Source organism: Larus michahellis, chromosome 13 (genome assembly GCF_964199755.1).
Source record: "Larus michahellis chromosome 13, bLarMic1.1, whole genome shotgun sequence".
In the NCBI taxonomy this organism is placed as follows: Eukaryota; Metazoa; Chordata; class Aves; order Charadriiformes; family Laridae; genus Larus; species Larus michahellis.
The window spans coordinates 1,078,908-1,092,780 of record NC_133908.1 but is presented as its reverse complement, the minus strand read 5'-3'; positions in this window follow the sequence as shown (position 1 = coordinate 1,092,780).

Below are 13,873 nucleotides of genomic sequence, written 5' to 3'. Positions count from 1 at the left end.
AAGCAGTGGCTGCCCCATCCCTGGAGGGGTTCAAGGCCAGGTTGGACAGGGCTTTGAGCAACCTGGTCTGGTGGTAGATGTCCCTGCCCAGGGCCGGGGGGTTGGAACAAGATGATCTTTAAGGTCTCTTAAAACCCAAACCATTCCATGATTCTGTGATTCTATGCTCGAGGCAGGAGCACAGATCTGGGACGGCTCCATGAGCCATCACGCAGCTCTCCTCCAGGAGAGAGCAAGACGGGCCCAGAGCAGGGGCAGATGTTGACCCGGGGTAACATGAGATTTGTCAGGATGGGGACATCAGAAACACACATGAGCGAGGGGCCGGTCAAGAGCACAATCCTGACACCTCCGTGCACAGCACTCCTCAGGTCTGCAGTGCACATAGCGCTGTGCCATCTGGCACGGCCAAGCGGGGAGAAGAGGGTCTGACTCAGCATCACCAGAGATGAAGAGGAGGCAGCTTTGTCAGTGATACACCGTGAGAGGGACCCCGAGTGACAGTTTGTTTGGGGAGGCGGGGGTGGCTGCAGAGAGCGCTCACCCCCATTCTCATATCTGTCTCATCCCTGGAGATGTGTCGTGTCTAATTTGTACATAATGCCAGGGTTGATCTGGAAACTGTAAAGTTAAAAAAAACAGGGAGATGTTTGTATAACAAATTCCTCTTATGTAGATGTGGTTTATAAAGTATGGTGACAGGCTTAAGAATGATGCAGTGATCCAAAAAAATGCTTTAAATAGCAGAGGTGACATTTCCCAAATGAGCACCGTTTACATGGCAGGAGGAGAGTGTTTATTGCCTAAACCCTGTGTTACGACGTCAGTCATCTGCGTAAATGGCGTGTCCCAGGTGGTACCCATGCAAAACTAGTGCAGTACCACTGTCATAAGGTCACAACTAACCTTATATAACCCAAACTTCATATGCTAGGATGCATGTTGTACTGGAAAGGTCTCAGTTACAATGTGTGGGGCATTTCTTGAGAACAGGTGTCCAGTGAAGGCTTCAATCTTCCAAGCAGAGAGGATAACAACAGTGCTACCACATTTTCTTAAAACAAGGAGTGAGACAAGACAGAAAAAAATGAGGGATTCCGGAGAGGAGGGTCTGTGCTCTTTCTGCATAGAAAGGACGCAGATAGCTCCCAGGCTGAACCCTGAATCTTGGTTCTTTTGTGAGACGGCGTTTGGAGCGGGGGGTCACTGCTTTGTGATCAGTCCTGAGGCATAGGGTCCCTTCCAGCTCTACCCGTTCTGTGATCCTATGAGTTGGCAACAAACGCAAGATCAGATTCACGTGCCTTGCCTTTTTTCACTCCAGTTTTGTAATCAAACATCCGACCGTGCACTTTGCTGCATGCGCTCAATTATCATTTTCCTTAATCTTGTCTAGTAGCAAGAGGGACAAACCCCAAGGAGATTCGTCAGGCAGGGGTCACCTCACCCCCGAGGAGGGGACGTGCACATTCCCCAGGGTTGGCCCAACCGAGCTCGTTACAAGAGTTGAGCAGGGGCTGTGCTTCCTCCAGAACGCTGTAGGAGACCAGCTGGTAGGTGCTGGGCACGAGGAGGTGGTTCTAGCTCAAGGTGCGCAGGCGGGGTGCCTTTGACAGCAGGGTGTTGCAGGGACGAGTTGCAGCTCAGGTTGAGGTTGCGTATGACACGGAGACGACCCAGGCGGGTGCTGCAGGCGCACGGGGGCAACAGAGGGACCCGAGGGAGCAGCCGTCCCACGGCCGGTCCTGGGGGCCAGTGCAGGAACCGTTTGCCACGCGGCATTTTACCCCTCCCCTCCATTCAGAGGTGATGCTGACTTGCCTCAGCGACGGCTTTGACAGCTCCCAGAGGATTTTATTCTTTGCGTTTTATTGAAGGATTAGAGGGTTCAGCTTCCAGCGGAGAAACAAATGGGAGCTGCCTCTCGGCGTGTGACCAGTAGGTCCTAGGCCCCAGGCCGGATCAGAAGATAAATCAGCAAAGGAATATTAACATGGCAGAGATGTTACAAGCAACAGTGCACATATTTGGACCGAGTGGAGCTTCCCCTTTTATTGTTGATCGCAGCTGTCAGGACGGTTCAAACCTTCGCTAGTTGTTTGCCCCTGCAACACAATAGATATTTAAATGCCCATTACATCTTTTCCTGAAGAAGCAATCTCCTACACATGGAGACAGTAGAAGGCAATCACAGCTCTATTGCACTTAGGAGAAGATATTACCAGAAGTGAAAAGCCGTATGACCAAAATTTCGTGCAGCTAAAATTGACTAATAGCTTTGAACTTTTTTTTTTTTTTTCTAATGCATGTTACTGCTCACCATATTGCTGCTATTACTTGGGGGAAATTCCTGCTTCTATAAGCTGTTGCTGGGTTGCATTTATTCCGCAAATAGAGAAGGCACAGCTCATATATTGTAGATATGAACCATAGAGGGACCATCCCTATGAACAATTAATCAAGCTGCGTCTTGCTAGTTGAAGTTTTTCAGCAAGATCTAACAGAGTGAAGTGCAAGTGAAAAGCAATGAAGTCCTCCTAGGGAATGCAGCAGAGAGAAAATAAAACATCCTTGTCTCCAGGCTGGCCTTACCCCTTCAGAAGTCTTTGCAACCTTTCTCGAGGGATGCACGTCATCAAGAAAATCTGCCTGGAAGGGAGCAAAGGGTTTTTCTGCTCACTGTGAAATGCGAGGACAGCTAGGGGGAACAGTGGGGCAGGCAGGAACCTGCTCGTTGGTAATTTGTGAGTTATTTTGGACAGCAGAAGGGGTGATGCCTGTGGTGCTACGCACTGAGAAGGGATGGCTCTGCAAGGAGAACAGGCACAGCCTGCTCCTTTACTCCCTGGATCTCGAACCTGGCTGCAGCAGGAAAGCTCCCCCCCCGTCCCGTCCCTTTGCAGAGCACAAGGACAAGCGAGGAGCGGTGCTGGAGATGGCTTTATTGCAGGGAAAACACGGTGCTTTCTGTAGGAAGTAGCCCAGGAGCCTTCCTTGCAGAGCAGGTCATGTCAGGTCTCCTGCTGTCGGGTGCCTGCTTGCGTCGGCATTTCTGGTGTCATGGGCACAGGTCAGAGCACGGCTGTGGCTCCTCTGGCTTCTTAGAGCCACCCAGCAGAGCCCTCAGGCCAAGCATGAAGACTGGCCATGACGTGCAATTCCCTGCACACCCCCGACTGTCCTGAGATTGTTCCAGCTGGGACACCTGCAGGAAACCTGAGGAGCACCCACCCTCTACAGACGCCCACAACTCCCCCAGAGCTGCAGCCAGGTCTGCCTCCCCAGCCACACGTACCTCAAAAGGCCCCATGGCACGGCTTGCTCCACTTGTCCCGGCTCCCCAGCAGCCCCTCTCCAAGGAAAGGAGACAACAGTGCTAGAGATGAGGCTGTTGCATGAAGCAGAAGGCCTGACCTCTCCTCCCACTGTGGTGAGACTGTCCCGGGGCTTTGGGAAGGTCACTGTGACAGAGACATCTTTAGGAGATCACAGCCCAGACGGTACAGCCAGTCTAGGGCAGACTGGAGACAGGTGCCAGGCTGATGCTGAAATGTGAAGGCTTCCAAGAGCAGCACCAAAAATACAAACAGCTGCTTTCAGCGATGGAAAAAATCATCCCAGGCTGCGTCTGGTTTCTGGGGCCCTGAGGATGACTATGAAGGGCACGGATCTGGAACGTACTTCTCTCCTGTCCTTGTGCGTATGCTACCTTCCAGCCCCCAAAGGTTGGACACCCCATTGACGGTCCCGTCACACTCACAGCAATTGCTCTCTTTACGAAGCGCACTGGAGGACAGGCACAAGTAGAGTGATGCAGCCTGGCTCTGGAGCCAGGGTTGGGCAGGGGTTACAAGAGCAGCATCCTCCAGACAGGTCCTGGGAGGTGGTAATCGTGAGGGATGGAGGCTCTGCAGTTCTCTTTGACTATTGTGACTCTCATCTTTTTCCTGTTTAAACAGAAGGAGCAATGGGTAGGAGCCATGTGGGGTGGATGAGCTCCCAGGAGGGATGCTCCCTGGCTGCATATAGCGGAGCAGAGAAGATGGAGGGTCAACAGGTTTCTCAGCCATCTACAGGCTTACTCCCCAGTTCCTATGAGCTACCATGACAGCAACATTTGTGAGTCACAGTCCGTCTCCCAAAAGCTGTTACTGCCTGGAAAGCGGCTGAGTTTTCTCTCAGCTGAGAGCCCAAACTGGACAAGACAGCACATGCCTGTGGTGGTGTGGGGAGCTTGTGGGAGCGGGGAAGTCGCTGATTCTCTCTGTGACAAGCCACGGCAGATGCCCGTTGCCAAGACATTTCACCTATCCTTCAGAGGTTGTTTGGCTGTTGGTGTTTGTTTGTTTAGAGAGGGTTATGTTTTGTTTTGTTTGGTTTGTAATTCAATATGTTAAAGCAGGCAGAGAAGTGAAAATTGCCGGTACCATCTGCTGGTAGCAGTCAGCAAAACGCGCTGTTAATGATTGATCTTCTCCTCCCCCTCCCCACGCTGGAAGACGTCCATGTATCTGGCAGCCCGGAGACAATCCTGCACTCGGGGCGTCACAGCTTTGGGGCAAGAGGGAGAGGTGTCGGCTACCCCAGCTCTTCTTGGACCCATCTGCACTTCACCCTTTGGTCGCCCGCTCACGAAGCAGGATGTGATGGGGAGGACCTGCCGCAGTGCCTGCCGTGCTGCCCATCCTGCGGGGCGACCCCCAAGCCCAGGGGAGCCTTGCTTTCCCAGGGGGACCGTGGGAATGATGGCCAGGCTGATCCTGCCGATTGCTGCAAACAGCATCCTCACCCGGAATGGATCTAGAAGGCCTTTCACAGCAGCGCTGCTCCACGGACTCCTATTTATGGGGCTGAGCACTTCACAGAGAGGTGAGGAGAGATGAACAGGGAGTTCCCCATTGCCCCTGCAGACCACAGCAATTTCACCTGATGCTCCGCTTCTCCACACCAGCTTGGAGCGTGTCTGTACAACCCCCGTCTTGGCCACCCCCTGCCATCCCTCTCCCCTTCCCAACCACTCACCGCCCAGGCAGGGAAATAGCAGCCTGCGAGGCTGCTTCTTTGTAGTCCAATTAAGCTCTGCACTAAGCTCTTATCTCCGCCTTTTAGGATGAGGAAGCACACGGCCAAGTGATTTACAGGGGAGCGAGCAGGGGCACTAACAAGAGGCGAAGCAGAGGGTCAGCCGCTGAAGTGTCAGCTCACGGCTCGCCGCCCTGGCGATGCTCTGCCGAGCAAGGCGTCCTCCCGCTGCCCGCAACTCTTCTCCCGCAACGCCCGGGGTGAATGCAGAACAGGACAGCTCTGCGCTCTCTCTCTGCTGAATCGGTTGTTGCTGCTTCTCCCCTCTTCTTCCTCCCTTCCCCCAGCGCGTAGTTCCCTCGAAAAAAAAAAATACATTTTTGCCATGTGTCGAGAAAAAAAAAAAAAATACAGTGCAATTACACATTTTTATAGCATACCTTTCATAGCTTATCGCAAAGCTCTGCACATAAAAAAATGAATTGCATAAATTTTAAAGACATGTAATACATACACAGTTAAAATCATGCCACAACAGCAATAGAAAACAGGTGTGTGCTTAAAGGGAGATTTAAACCAGGGACGTGAGTTGCACACAGGAGCCTTGGGGGTGAAGCAGCCGGGCAGAGAGGAGCTGCAAGCATATACTGATTACTGGGATGGAGAGAGAGGCTGTAAATCTCTGCAGCAAAACATGCAGCCAAGAGGAGAGCAGGAGGGTAAGGGTAAGTAGCTGGGAATTTGAACCCTTGCAGGAACGATGCTCTGCAGAGACGGAGTCTCCAGAGACTGAGCTGGACAGGGAAGAACTCAGAGCTGCTGAAGCTCTACCCTGCAGGGATGCAAGTTTAACTGGTGCCCTTGTGCACTTCTAAAACCTCAGGGACAGATGTGCACTGCTATGTACAATGCCAGCTCTGCAACTGCTCAAGGATTTCTGATCAGCTGTATCTTGGCGTGATGGGGGCTGGGTGGACCCGCAGGACAGTGGGTGGACCTGTATCTGAACTTGTGCCCTAGGAAAGCAGCCAGACCAGGTTGCTGGGACCTCTCAAAGAAGCATCTACCCAGTTCACTGGGGCTTGGCACAGGGATGGAAAGGTGAAGCTGACCCGCAGTTTAGCCCAGGTGTGCAGTGTTTCCAAGTAAACCTATGCTCAGGCATAGGCTTATGCCACATCCAAAGACACCCATGAGAAGACAATGTGGGCTCTTCACCATGGTTGACCCCATACACACTTGCAGCCTCCCTGCCTTTGGATGTGCTGTCTGCCCCAGCAGCAAGTTCAGTGGACAGGAAGGTGGCCCTGGTGTCCCTTCAGGAAGGAACCCACGCCACCTGCAACACGAACCAGTGGGATTTGCAGGGATCCCTCCACTGCCCTCCACAGTGCAAACACCTGCTGCATGGTCTGGACTTGGCCATGAACAGAAGTAGTCAGAAAGGCACTCTTGTGTGACCTGAGGCACGTCTGCCCAGCCCCAGGCTGCAGCATCCCTTTCACTAGGGAAAGGTGGGGAAGGTCTGAAGAGCCTTCCCCTCTCTGACTCCCAGGGTCCCAAACAGAGGGTATCTCCTGCTACAGCTCAGCAGAGGGGCAAAATACAAAGGCGCCTCATTCCCCTTGACCAGCCCAGAAGCTGGGGTCATGGACAGACTGAAGGGAAAAGCCAAGCTGATCCACGGTGGAAACGTTGTCCCACCCCAGCAGTCTTCCCCTTTCAAACATTAGTGCTTTCTTTCTGTGTCTCAAAGTCCATCTCCCACGGTGCTCAACAACCCTTCCACACAGCACAAGAGATGGAAATTATGATCCGTCCTCTGTTCTTACCCAGGCCAAGGCGATAACACAGGGATGCTCAGTGGCATCCCATCCACAGAGACATCACTGTTTCCTGAGTGGAGCACAGTCTGTCACCTGAGTGGAGCAGAAGCCGAAGGAGGCTGTGAGGACTGACACAGGTCCAGGAACCACACCATACTTTAAAATGTAAATTTTCTCAGCCCTGCCCTCCACACCTTCACACCAGTGGCATCCCCCAGCTGCTCCACACGCCTGCATTTCCAGATGTCCATGCCCCAGGGTGTGCTACCCCAACAGCACACCTGAGACAGGACGCTGGGGCAGCCCCAGCCACGACCCACATGGCACACAGGGGTGCCCCATGAAGAGGGCTGGCCAGAAGACACTGCTAACCTCAAAGGTACAGTTTGGAAATCACTCCAAAAAGCTGAGGAACCCATGGAAAGGTTTTTAGAGTCAAAAAAATGGAAAAATAAAGAACTGAAAAACAGCCAGTTTCCAAATAGGAACCCCAGAGGGCATTCTTCAAAAAGCTGCCTCTGAAGCAACGGAGAGATTCAGATCTAAGATGCTCACATATTTAAAATTACTTCTTCCCAGCATAGCTGTCCTGGTAAGCCAGCACAGTGAGTTCCACCCTGGACCCAAGATACGCCATTATTATGGGGTTTTTTTCTAATCATTATCATTAATTTGTTAAAACCGTTATGACACATGTTGGTTACAAGCCAGCATTCATCTAATGAAGGCTGTTTTGGCAGGAAGTTCTCGACTGGTTTATGCACCTCGGGAATCCCAGCCACTAAGCAAGCCATTAAAATGAATGTGAGCATTCACGGGATACTTGACAGTTGTCACAAGTTCCGCTGGATGGCCCACTGCATCCCAGCAGTCTGCTCCCTGCAGGTCCCCGGGAACCCTGTCACGGCACAACGCTACGCTGGCAGACACCCAATAATCCTGTCTGTGCAGCACGCTCCCTGCGTTTCCAGTTCTACCGCATGAGACCCCTGTGTGCTCCCAAATGCAGACTGGCCCGAAGGAGGACTAAAGAGCCGATGATCCGTAGCCGTGCCTGCCTGCCCGTGCTGATGGCAGAAGGCAGGGGTTTGAGGCAGAGGAGAGGATTCCTGCACCACTAACCTGCATCAGGAAATAATGGGAGGCGTTTGCAAATCGAGAAAACTCGGCACAAGGAAGTAGGCAGGGGTTGAAGTGAGGCAGACCTCCCTGTGCCTTGTAGGTTGGAGCCTCCACCAATCTGCGCTCAGCCCAACACGGTGCTCCTCTGCAGGGTACCCGACACCACGCAGTCCCTTGTTTCTTTTTATGGCTCCTTCCCAGCAGCCTCCCAGGCTCTGTGGGTCTGCAAGCTCTCTGCTAACCTTGCTCTTGTTCTCTCCTCTCTGCTTCGTCTCTGTCCCATGTCCCCCTGGAGGCTCTACCCTTGCCTGTGAGCAGCAACTGGCACAGTCAAAAAAGTCCCTTCTGGTTGGTACCCCAGCCAGCACTTTGAGTATGACATACAGGTGTAGAAAACTGCAAACAGGCAGACAAAACAGACACCATTGATCACAGAAGTGTTTACTCACTCTCAAGAGCTCAGATAGATAGGAAACTTTATTTCCTGGCTTTCCAAGTCAGGGCTTCAGTCACTGCTATTTAAGCTTTTGGTGAGAACCACTAGAAATCAATCTATGCCCCTTCCTACCATTTAGATGGGTCACAAACTGACTTGTCTCAGCCCTACCACCTCCCACGTCTTTTGACTCATCTCCCCACCACCCTCTTCTCATCCATACCCCATCACGTGTGGTCTCCTCCTGACTTGCTCCCTGTCCCATCAGCTACTGCAGTGACCCAGTTCCTCCTCCCCTCTCTCCCCACTGATCCTTCCCCTGTGCTGCTGGCAGCTCCTCATGGTCCTCAACACTAGGACCTTCTCCTCCCTCTGCCCTCTCTCCAGCCATTTCAGCTATTTGCCCAGAGACATTGCTCACATCCAGCCTAGCCTCATTGGCACTGTCCTGCTAATGAGACCCCTCAGTGACAGGGCTGTCCCCATGGTGCAGTATGGAGGTCCCCGGGAGCATCCTTGCCTGGGACAGGACAAACCCTGTTCAGATACTCAGGACATGGTGCGTGTTTACTGAGATCCCCCTCAGCCCTCCCGTCCCAGCCTAAATAAACTCTGCTGGGTCTTGGCACTGAGGACAGGACACATCATTGCCAAAAGGTCTCACCTGGGACGTGGTGGTTCAGGGACATACCTGCACCCCTCTGCTCCCTCATCTTCCCTGGAGCAGGTGGACCAACAACTCCATGAGGGGCAGCTTGGGATGTATGGGCAGGTGAATTATGACAGCAGCTGGCTCATGGCCATGGGTCTCTGTGGATGTTTGTGCCGGTTGTTTTTTCAACCCAAAGCAGAACAATCTGCAAAGTGCACCCCAGGCAGCCTGGGCTGCAGCTGGGATTCACGGAAGCTATGAGGAGATGCCAAACACTGCAGAAGTTAAGCGCTGTGATCAACTTCACTCCGTGCCACTTCGCTCAACGTAACTAAAACCCACTCTGATAGAGCTGCCGGAGATTTTTTTGCAGGAACTTTTAAAGACCATTTTCAACTCATGTTCTTCTGGTTTACCGCAGACCCAGCCTCTCCACCATGGCAAGAGAGGAGGTGAACGCTTCAAACCCTGCAGTGGCTAGGTGGCCAGCAGGACAGCAAAGCAGCGGGGACAGCAAAGTCTCTGCCCATCCTGTACTTTGCGGCTGGAGGCAGAGCAGGGAAGGATGCATCGCTGCCCACAGCGCTCCGCAGTGAATTTACCAACACTTCACTTTTCTAAAGCTCATTTCAAACGGTTTCCTTGATTATTTTAATCCGGTAATTGATTTATTCCTAAATCCCATTCACTCCTCAAAGTCATTGTCTGCAATGCACGCACTCTCAAGGTCTGTGAGCCAACCCTGGCCTCGCAGTGCTCCCTGTCGGTGGCCGGGACCAACAGCAAAGTCCCTGGGAGCAGCCTGCAGCATCTCTGAGGCTCAGTGGTCCCAGCGTTACAGAGCGGCATGAAGCCACCGCTTAGACACCTCTCTAAGAGGTGCAAGAACCTTAGAACTGCAAGACCCTGGATTAAAATACAACGTAGGGAAGAACAACCTCAAGTCAGCCTCTGCGTTGGCCGTGGGCCCACGGCTTGGGGTGGGACTCAAACCCGCTGCCATATGCATGGGGGCCCAAGCGAACACCCACGGAGCTGCACTGATTCACCGAGCCCTCCTCTTCTGCTGTTCACGGTCTGGCTTTGATTTCATTCCCCCCATGAGAAATGCGGGGGCGGGCAGGGGGCCTACACCGCTAATGAGAGATCACTGCACGAGGGCCTCCCAGCTGTGCATTTCACTCTGTCGCCGTGTTTCTGACATCTTTGAAAGCTGGTTGTTTCAGGGCAAACCCACCTGAGAGCGCTGGCGACTGTCCTCAGTCAGGGTCCGTCTCTGGTGGCAGGCACGGGTAAGTGAGACGAGCACAGCCGGGGTGGCGAGTGGGCCGTGGTGGTGGGCACGTGTGTCACCTTGTCGCTGTGCTTTCCGTGGGAGCGTGCCACACCGAGGAGGCTCTGTAGTGGGTGAATTTCACCTGCTGATGCCACCTCATTGCCTCGCTATATTCCTGCTGTCTCTTTCACCCACCAGCACTGCTCTTGGAATCATCAGCCTTTCAGTTATACAATGCTTAAAAGGAGAAAAAACAGCCACAGAACATAAAACCAAGGCGGTGTAACCATAGAACGCTGTTATTCACAAATTCAGTAACCTTCGAATGTCGCCAGAGGTTGCAGCTCCACTAAAGCAGGGAACGACTTCATACCACACCGCGGTGCCTGAGCTTTGAACGCCTTTGGCACCACATCTGCAAGCCCACTTGCAGGAGCAGTTCCTCAGTCTAATGAAGCCAGGTACCTCAGGAACACTTAACCCACCCAAAGAAAGTGCAAGTCTGTGCCAAAACGTATGTGGAGGAGAAGCTCGTGACCTTTTCCCAGGAAGCTACCTGGGAAAGATTCACTCTGCCTGGTGTATGCGAATGGCTCATGGTCCGGTGATGTCCTCACAGGTACCGGGGGCTCTCTGCAGCAAACGGTTAAATCTGAATAACTTCCCACACTTGTGGAGATGGTTTCCATGCTTCGTTTAGCACTCCCTGCCTGCAGCAGGCATCTGACTGCTGCAGCTGGCCATTTCCAAAACAGGATCCCGGCAATCTGGGGGAAAGACGGAAAGCTTGAAAAGCCAGTTTTTGCTCCAGCCTCTCATCCTGAGGTAAGGATTGATGGGCTCTAGAGTTTGGGGTGCTCCTCACCCGAACAGGGGCTGCAGCCTCTCACCTTCCCAACCTCCCTTTGTCCTGACCTGACGCCTTGCACACATGAAGGACACCAGCAGGAGTGGGACACAGAGTCTGCTCAGAGATGCTCTTCAGCTACACAAGATATGAGGCACCTGCAACACCCTAGTGGAAAACCACAGGCAGGAGAAGGTTATCCACAACTCCCTCCCAATTCACAAGCAAGACAAGGACCTCTGAAAGTGGTGTCCCTTGTTTTCAGTACAGTTGTTCTCAGATTTGCCTTCACAATGCCCGCAACAGTGGGGAGAGTTGCTCTGAGCAAGGGGTGAGGTAGGTTCCTCCTTCTCCTCGCATCACAAGCACAGTTGTCCAGGATCCCCACACCCATTTTGTCCAGCTTCTTGCTGCAGCCTGGCTATGGATCCCCTCCCTCCACTTTGATTGTCCAATATTCCGAGGCCAGTCCAGCAGTCCAAGCAGCGGCACTGCATCCTTACCCCGGATTGTTAAAGGAGCACTGCTACTCTGTGCTGATGTGCAGCACCGTGCATGTATCGACACTCTCCCCGTGGTTCCCAGATTCGTATCTTCAGAAACAGACCAGTACATTTAGTTGCTATTTAGTTAGGTTGGTTTAAAGCACTGCGGGATACCGGGGTTTTGGGGAGCAATCCTCCACCGAGGAGGTGAGTGTTGAGCAGGCACTGGCAACGCTGAACATCATTTTGCCGAGTCCTGGTGCGGCTGCAGCGCTGCCCTCCCAGCTCAAGGGCAGGCGCAGCCTCGGTCAGTGCCTGTCTTTGACTTCCCAACCACTGCATCCTCGTCGTGACGCCAATGGCCAGGGTGCTGTGTCTGGCCCGTGATCCACTGCCTGGTGCCTCAGGAGGATGCTCGTTCAAACACTAGCCTGTGATATTTTAGTGAGCATGGAGTAGTAATTCTGAAGCCACTTCTGTGCCTGTTTCCAATCTCCATCTATTAGCAGCATTTAACTAATTCCAGCTTTACAAAGGCATTCTGTCAGCTAGCAAGGTCGATACATCTTCTCTTCCAGGCAAGCAGCCTGGCCAATTATCTGTTATTATTGTTTAATTCTACCCTGGAAATCATTACAGGTTTGGAAAGCTGTGGTTCTTCTCCCTGTACCCTGTAGCTGGCCCTGAAAATAGCTGCAGTCCTGCAAGATCCCAGCCCTGTTCCTGCCATGCAATACAGCACATCCTGAATAAACTGTGCAAAAGATGAGATTATTCTCACTTCGCTTCACACATCTGTTTGTCGAAGCCTGAAGCTAAGCTAGCCTCTCAGGCTCCCGTGGAAATTGGCTCCCAGAACAAGCTGGGTGTGCTCCAGAAGGTCCATCTCCCTGCTTTGACTTCCAGGCACCCGGACAGCCTGCTCAGGTGGAGATGTCTAGATGGACAGAGCCACATTTGAACAACTAGTCCCACCCAATGCTTTGCTTATGCGTTGAATGCTGTGGTACCTTCCCAGAAGACATCCAGACAAGTCCCACTTGAGATTTGAACACCAAGACCTTGTTGTTTCCGTGCATGCTGGCTACCGGAGCTTCCATTACTATCACAGGGGGGCTGGTGTTCACAGACAGGTGTCCAGTGCTCTGGGGGTCCCATTGGGCTTCCAGCTGTGTCCCCAGAAGGGTCAGGGTCTCCTACAGGCCTGCAGACCACATGTGCAGGTGCCACACAGATGCCCCAAATTCACAGCTGGCACCAAATGGACACTTGTGTCTGCAGAGGATGTGACAGGGCCTTGGGCAGCCACCGCACTTGAAGACCCTGACGAAGAGACTCCTACAGTTAGGGCTTCATCTGGGAACCGCATTCCACCACTAGCGTCCCACCTCAAGAGCCAGACCCATTGCAGGACCAGAGTCCTCCATTTGCTAAAATGCAAATGGTGTCTCATCCGTCCTCCGCAATAGACACAGACCTGCGTGCAGACCTCTAAGCGTCGACAGACCGGCGATTCCTCGACAGAGCACCTGTGTTACTGCCACTTTAAAGCACAGGGGAGCAAGGATAGCTTTCGTACGTGTTTATTTTACAACCAAGACTTGCGAGTGTTTCAGCTCTGTGAGTAGCTCCTGGTAATCCTGCTGTGAAATGAGAGACCCTGCAGGCCACGTACAAAATCCTTTCTCTTGTGAAGAAACACAAACCTCACTCATTGTTTCCTTTAGCCTAATTAAACAGTTTCATAGGTGCTACTGCATTCTGGGTGGGCTTCATCTTTTCATCTGCAGTTGCGAAGACAAGTTTTGCTTTTACCCTGATGAGCGCATTAGCTCTGCCTTTACCCCAATTTGTTGCCCTAGCTGAAGGATTTGTTCCTGAACCGAGAATCACCTGCAGCATGGGGCTATTGCAGATATGAGGCACAGAGTCTTTGAGTGTTTCCCACGCTGTGCCTTTTTGCTTGACCATTCATTTAATTTGCTGTGCAGACCACGTAACGCGGTTTCGACTCTCCAGCACCTGTAGCAGCATGTCACAGATACAGCAATTTCACGTGCAGTCTCAGAATTCAGCCCAACTCAGTCGATAGCTCTTGTTTTGTCTTGCTCCGCATACCCTGCAGTAACAAATCCTTTAATGAATCATTTAAACTCTCCCAAAAATCATAGTGATTTTCTAATTCAGCTATTTCATTTCGGTTGAAG